This window comes from Octopus bimaculoides, chromosome 1, assembly GCF_001194135.2.
Source record: "Octopus bimaculoides isolate UCB-OBI-ISO-001 chromosome 1, ASM119413v2, whole genome shotgun sequence".
NCBI classification, from domain to species: domain Eukaryota; kingdom Metazoa; phylum Mollusca; class Cephalopoda; order Octopoda; family Octopodidae; genus Octopus; species Octopus bimaculoides.
Window position 1 is genome coordinate 85,639,453 of NC_068981.1, and position 5,811 is coordinate 85,645,263.

The 5,811-nt window shown below is 36.8% G+C and overlaps 1 long non-coding RNA gene across 1 annotated transcript in view; it reads left to right on the top strand.

The window, feature by feature from the left end:
- The first annotated feature begins 759 nt into the window (after positions 1-759).
- LOC128249880 (uncharacterized) overlaps positions 760-5,811 on the top strand; it is a 15,691-nt gene continuing 10,639 nt past the window's right edge. Inside the window, exon 1 of the long non-coding RNA XR_008266013.1 lies at positions 760-987. This is a non-coding gene — a long non-coding RNA (uncharacterized LOC128249880). The remainder of the gene's footprint in view (positions 988-5,811) is intronic.

Below are 5,811 nucleotides of genomic sequence, written 5' to 3' on the forward strand. Positions count from 1 at the left end.
GGTGTAGCCAGCCCACTTATGCGTACCTTTCTTTCATTGAACACTAAACTCCACTTGCGAAGACCTGTTGAGGCAAGTGAAATCGAAATCAAACTAAATTCGATGACTGGCACCCATGCCAACGTCTCCTTCATTGGACACTAAACTCGGCTTGTGAAGACCTGTTGGGGCAAGTGAAAGCGAAATCGTGACAGCACCTGTACCAGTAGAGCGCTAAGAGCACCATCCGAGCGTGATCCTTGCTAGAGCAGCTGTCTGGCCTCCGCGCCAGTGGCACATAAATAACACCATTTGAGCGTAATCATTACCAGCATTGCCTTACTGGCACTTGTGCTAGTGGCACGTGAAAAGACATTTGAACAAGGTCATTGCCAGTGCCGCTGGACTGGCTCCTGTGCAGGTGGCACATAAAATACACCATTTTGAGCGTGGCCATTGCCAGTACCGCCTGACTGGCCTTCGTGCCGGAGGCACGTAAAAGCACCCACTACACTCTCAGAGTGGTTGGCATTAGGAAGGGCATCCAGCTGTAGAAACTCTGCCAAATCAGATTGGAGCCTAGCGTAGCCATCTGGTTCGCCAGTCCTCAGTCAAATCGTCCAACCCATGCTAGCATGGAAAGCGGACGCTAAAGGATGATGAACATTGGCAATTTGTTTTGACAAAGACCTGATAAATTAAAAGCAATCAGGCAATGAAAGTGATCAATTCAAAATAATAATAAAGTTTTATATACATTTCCATAATAAAAAGAAAAACTATGATGTTCTGCATATAGTTCACTGACAAACTGACACATATTATTTATTCTTTTGTGCTTGTACAAACACTGCTGTTTAAGGATTCAACTACAAACAATGCAATGCCAACTTGGTATTCATCAAAACTAACACAGGACAAGACAAACCTATATCAGACATAGAAAATTTTTAAATGATAATAATAGTTTGAAATTTTGGCACAAAGACAGTAATTTTAAGGGAGCAGGTAAGTCAATTACATCATCCCCAGTGTTCAACTGATACTTATTTTATCAATCCCAAAAGGATGAAAGACAAAGACAACATTAGGGGAATGTGAACTTCAGAACATTAAGACAGATGAAATGCTGTAAAGCATTTTGCCACATTATTATCATTATTAATAATAATGATAATAATGGTTTCAGATTTTGGCTCAAGGCCAGAAAGTTTGGGAGTCAATTATTTCAACCACAGTGTTAAACTGGTACTTATTTTATCAACCTCAAAAGGATGAAAAGTCAACTTTGGTGGAATTTGAACTCAGAACGTAAAGATAGACAAAATGCCACTAAGCATTTTGCTTGGCATGCTAATGATTCTGCCAGCTTGCAATGATAATAAGGGTTTTTTATTTTTTATTGGTTGACTGGTTATAAGGCCAATTTTTTTTATTATGAGAAAGTCAGCCTCATTATATTACTGGTACTTATTTTACAGATCCAGCTAATGTTCTTCAAAAACATGTATATGTTATTTCTCTGCTCTCTGTCACTTAAAATCTTATATCAATAAGTATACAAAAAAACAGATAAACAAGTAACATGAAAGCAAGACTAGTACCTTTACTTTTCATTAGAAATCTTACTGATCTGAGTTCAAATCATTCCAGAACTGAGTTTAATTTTCATTTGATCAGAGTTCAATAAGATAAATACCAGCAATATTTTTCAGCTAACTCAAAGACAATCACACACCCATTTGAAAACAAAACTGGCTTTATGCCTATTCACAATAAATCAATATGGTTTCAATTCTGGAAGTGTTAGTGTTTTACACTGGAAGTGTGTGGTTTGTTAATAGGGTGGAAATTAGGCATTCTTCCCATAAGGATGTTTGTCAAAATATGTAACAAAACTGGTTTTATTTGCAAACCATCTGATTATTAGTAATTTTCAGATTTAGCTTCATTATACATTTACATATATATGCATATAATAATCAATTAAAGAAACAGAAGATGGATTTAGTATTGGTCTTTATTTTGTATGACGATCATTTCAACCCATCCTGTGAGTGTCCCTTATGAGTGGGATTTTATGCATCATGTTGTGTTGCATCAATTTCACAGTCTGGGTCATATCAGGTACTACAAAATTGATACAACACAACATGATGCATAAAATCCCACTCATAAAGGACACTCGCAGGATGGGTTGAAACAATCATTGTATAAAATAAAGCCCAATACCAAATCCAGCTTCTGTTTCCTTAATCGATTATTATTTCAACTAATGCTGCAGAATTCCTGAAGTAGATCCAATGGAAATATACCCCAACTGCAGATGACACCAGGTAGCCTAAACCATGCCAGTGCTTTACTTTACACATCAATACACTAATTGACATATACCCATTAATCCAAAATATTACACACAAACATATATATATAATACATATATATATATATATATATATATATATAAATGAATGTTTGTATCTGTTTGCCTTGACATTGCATAAAAGTTGTCAATTAGTGTCCAGGTCACACAAGCAATGCCATTCATTTCCTGTAGCCTATGAGAACATGTCCAACAATCGGGAAATATTACCTTGCTTGCAAACAGCATCCAGTCATAGAAAATCTACACCAACAAATTAATCTGACCCATGCAAGCAGAGAAAAGTGGATGTTAAATTGTGGTAGTGGTGGGGGGAATCATCATCATCATCTAACATCCATTTTTCCATTTTCCAGACAAATTTGTTGAAGCAGATTTTCTGTGGCTGGATGCCCTTCCTGACACCAATCTTCACCAGTTTCCAAGCAAAGTAATATTTCCCCATGACCATGGCATGTGTTTCATAGAAGACTAGAAATGACATCACTTGTATAGTGGTGATCCTGTGATGTTAAGACAAGAGTACGCACACACACACACACACATTTATATACAATGGATTTCTTCCAGTTACCATCTATGAAATCCACTCACAAGGCATTAGTTGGCCCAAGGCTAAAACAGAAAACACTCAACCAAGGTGTCTGTCACGCAATGGTATTGAACCTGAGATTACATAGTTAGGAAGCAAGCTTGTTTATCCCACAGCCACACTTGTGCCTAACTGATGATACTATTGGCATTAATTGGTGAAATTTCTGATCTTTATTTTATTGATTCCAATGTTAGTTCCAGCAATTGAACTCAGAACAGTGACTACTTTGCTAAAACATCTGAAAGAAATGTAATCAGCATAAAAATAACCTTGAAAAACAAATAAAATAAAAACGATTTATATATATATATATATATATATATATATATATATATATATATAGGTGCAGGCATGACAGTGTAATTAAAAGCTTGCTTCACAACTATATGGTTTTGAGTTCAGTCATACTGTGTGACATCTTGGGCAACTGTCTTATACTATTACCTTAGGCTGGCTAAAGTCTTTTTAGCAGATTTGGGAGATGGGAACTGAAAGAAGCTCATCATTTCATCATTATCATCATTTAACATCCGCTGTCATGGGTTAGGCGATTTGGCTGGAACAGATATGTCAGAGAGCTGCACCAGGTTCCAGTCTGATTTGGCATGGTTCCTATGGCTGGTTTTTATGTGACACTGGCATCAGCCACAACTACAGTTTAACCTGGTTTGATGAGTCTTGTGTGTGTGTGTGTGTGTGTGATTCCCCCCGCCCCACCACTTACCAACTGGTGTTGGTGTGTTTACATCCTTGTAACTTAGTGGTTCAGCAAAAGATACTGACAGAATAAGTAGTGCCTTGAAGTATTTTTAGCTGAATGAATTGACTAAAAATTCTTCAAAGCAATCCCCCAGCATGGCTGCAATCAAATGACTGAAACAAGTAAAGGATAAAAAAAAAGATATCAAAAATAATTTTTTTTGTTTTTTTAATTGCTTCCCCAGAGGAGGAAAAGCAGTAACCATGATCTTTATGACAGATAGCATATGGGGGTTTTTATCACTAATAGCATGTGTTGGCACTCCGTCGAGGGTTCCAGTTGATCAGATCAACGGAACAGCCTGCTCGTGAAATTAACATGCAAGTGGCTGAGCACTCCACAGACACGTGTACCCTTAACGTAGTTCTCAGGGATATTCAGCGTGACACAGTGTGACAAGGCTGACCCTTTGAATGACAGGCACAACAGATACAGGAAGAGTGAGAGAAAGTTGTGGTGAAAGAGTACAGCAGGGTTCGCCACCATCCCCTGCCGGAGCCTCGTGGAGCTTTAGGTGTTTTCGCTCAATAAACACTCACAATGCCCGGTCTGGGAATCGAAACCGCGATCCTATGACCACGAGTCCACTGCCCTAACCACTGGGCCATTGCGCCTCCACGACTAATAGCATATGGAAAGAGTAATCCTCAGCCCAGAGAACTGGCTTGAATGCTTTTAACAATGGGGACTCTACTAAAGACCCGAGGTTACCAGACAGTGTTATATTAGGTGACAGATTAAGTCAACCACTCAAGAACAGTAACAATTGAATATCAAATGGCAAAGAAATTGGCAATCTTTTGGTTAAAGTAACCCAATAATGAAGGAGTTTGATTGGTAATTTCTGTACACAGGTTTATGTTTTGTGTATATACTATGTGTTTGTGTGTATGTGTATATATATATATGTTTGTGTAAGTACTATGTTTATGTATTTTTTGTGTAAATATGTATGTGTTTATGTTAGTATGTACGTATATTTGCGTAAGTATATGTATGTGTTTATGTGCGTGTATGTATGGGTATACACAAATATACATACATATGCACTCTTGGAGTGGTTGGCGTTAGGAAGGGCATCCAGCTGTAGAAACTCTGCCAAATCAGATTGGAGCCTGGTGTAGCCATCTGGTTCACCAGTCCTCAATCAAATCGTCCAACCCATGCTAGCATGGAAAGCGGACGTTAAACGATGATGATGATGATGATGCACGAACGCATGATATATACACAAAAGATACATAAATATAAGCAATTCAGCTGAAAAAAAATTAAAGAAACAAAAATTTTGTACAGAAATTGCCAAACAAACACTTTCATTATTGTGCTACTTTAACCAAATGATTGCCAAGAAATCTCTTTAGATAAGAAACTCTTTTGTTTCTTTACTGACAGTAACTGACAAAATTTACTTGCAAAAAAAAAAAAAAATGTTCCTGTCTACTAAGTATGTGGATACAAAAATATGTGGAAACAAACTGAAAGAAGAAAAAAAAAGATTGCATTTAACCTTTTTTCTTTTATATCTCCATTGAAATACACTGCCTTTGTTTTAATTAATTTTGAAATTAATTAAGAATTTTATAAAATAAGCTTGTCATTATTAAACTGGTATTTAGAACATTAACATAAAATTTTGACAGGCTTCGACTTAGATCACTTTGAAACCTAAAATTTATTTCACAGAACCAGAGATAGTTTCAGGTGCGTTGGAATAAAAAAAAAAAAGTTAAACTGCAGAGCATTAGATAAACCAATGACAGAGCCTCTACTGTCACTTGGCCTGATGGAAAAAAAAACCTCCATCAAATCATCTCCTACTCTCTTAAAAAAGAGAGTCACATCTGATAGCAATTGTCACATCACTAATGCTTTTGATCATAGGTGTCCTCAATCAGGACTGACTTATGGTTAAACAACAACAACAACAAACAGGAAATTAAAGAAATATTTCACAATTCACAAAGTGTTAGAGCTTGTACAGGAAATGTTAGGAACATCCCAACCCCCGCTGTCAAAATTGAAAAGTAAAGGACAGCAACAAGTATGTCAGTTGTAATGAATTAATTGGTGAACTAACATTATACAATATTG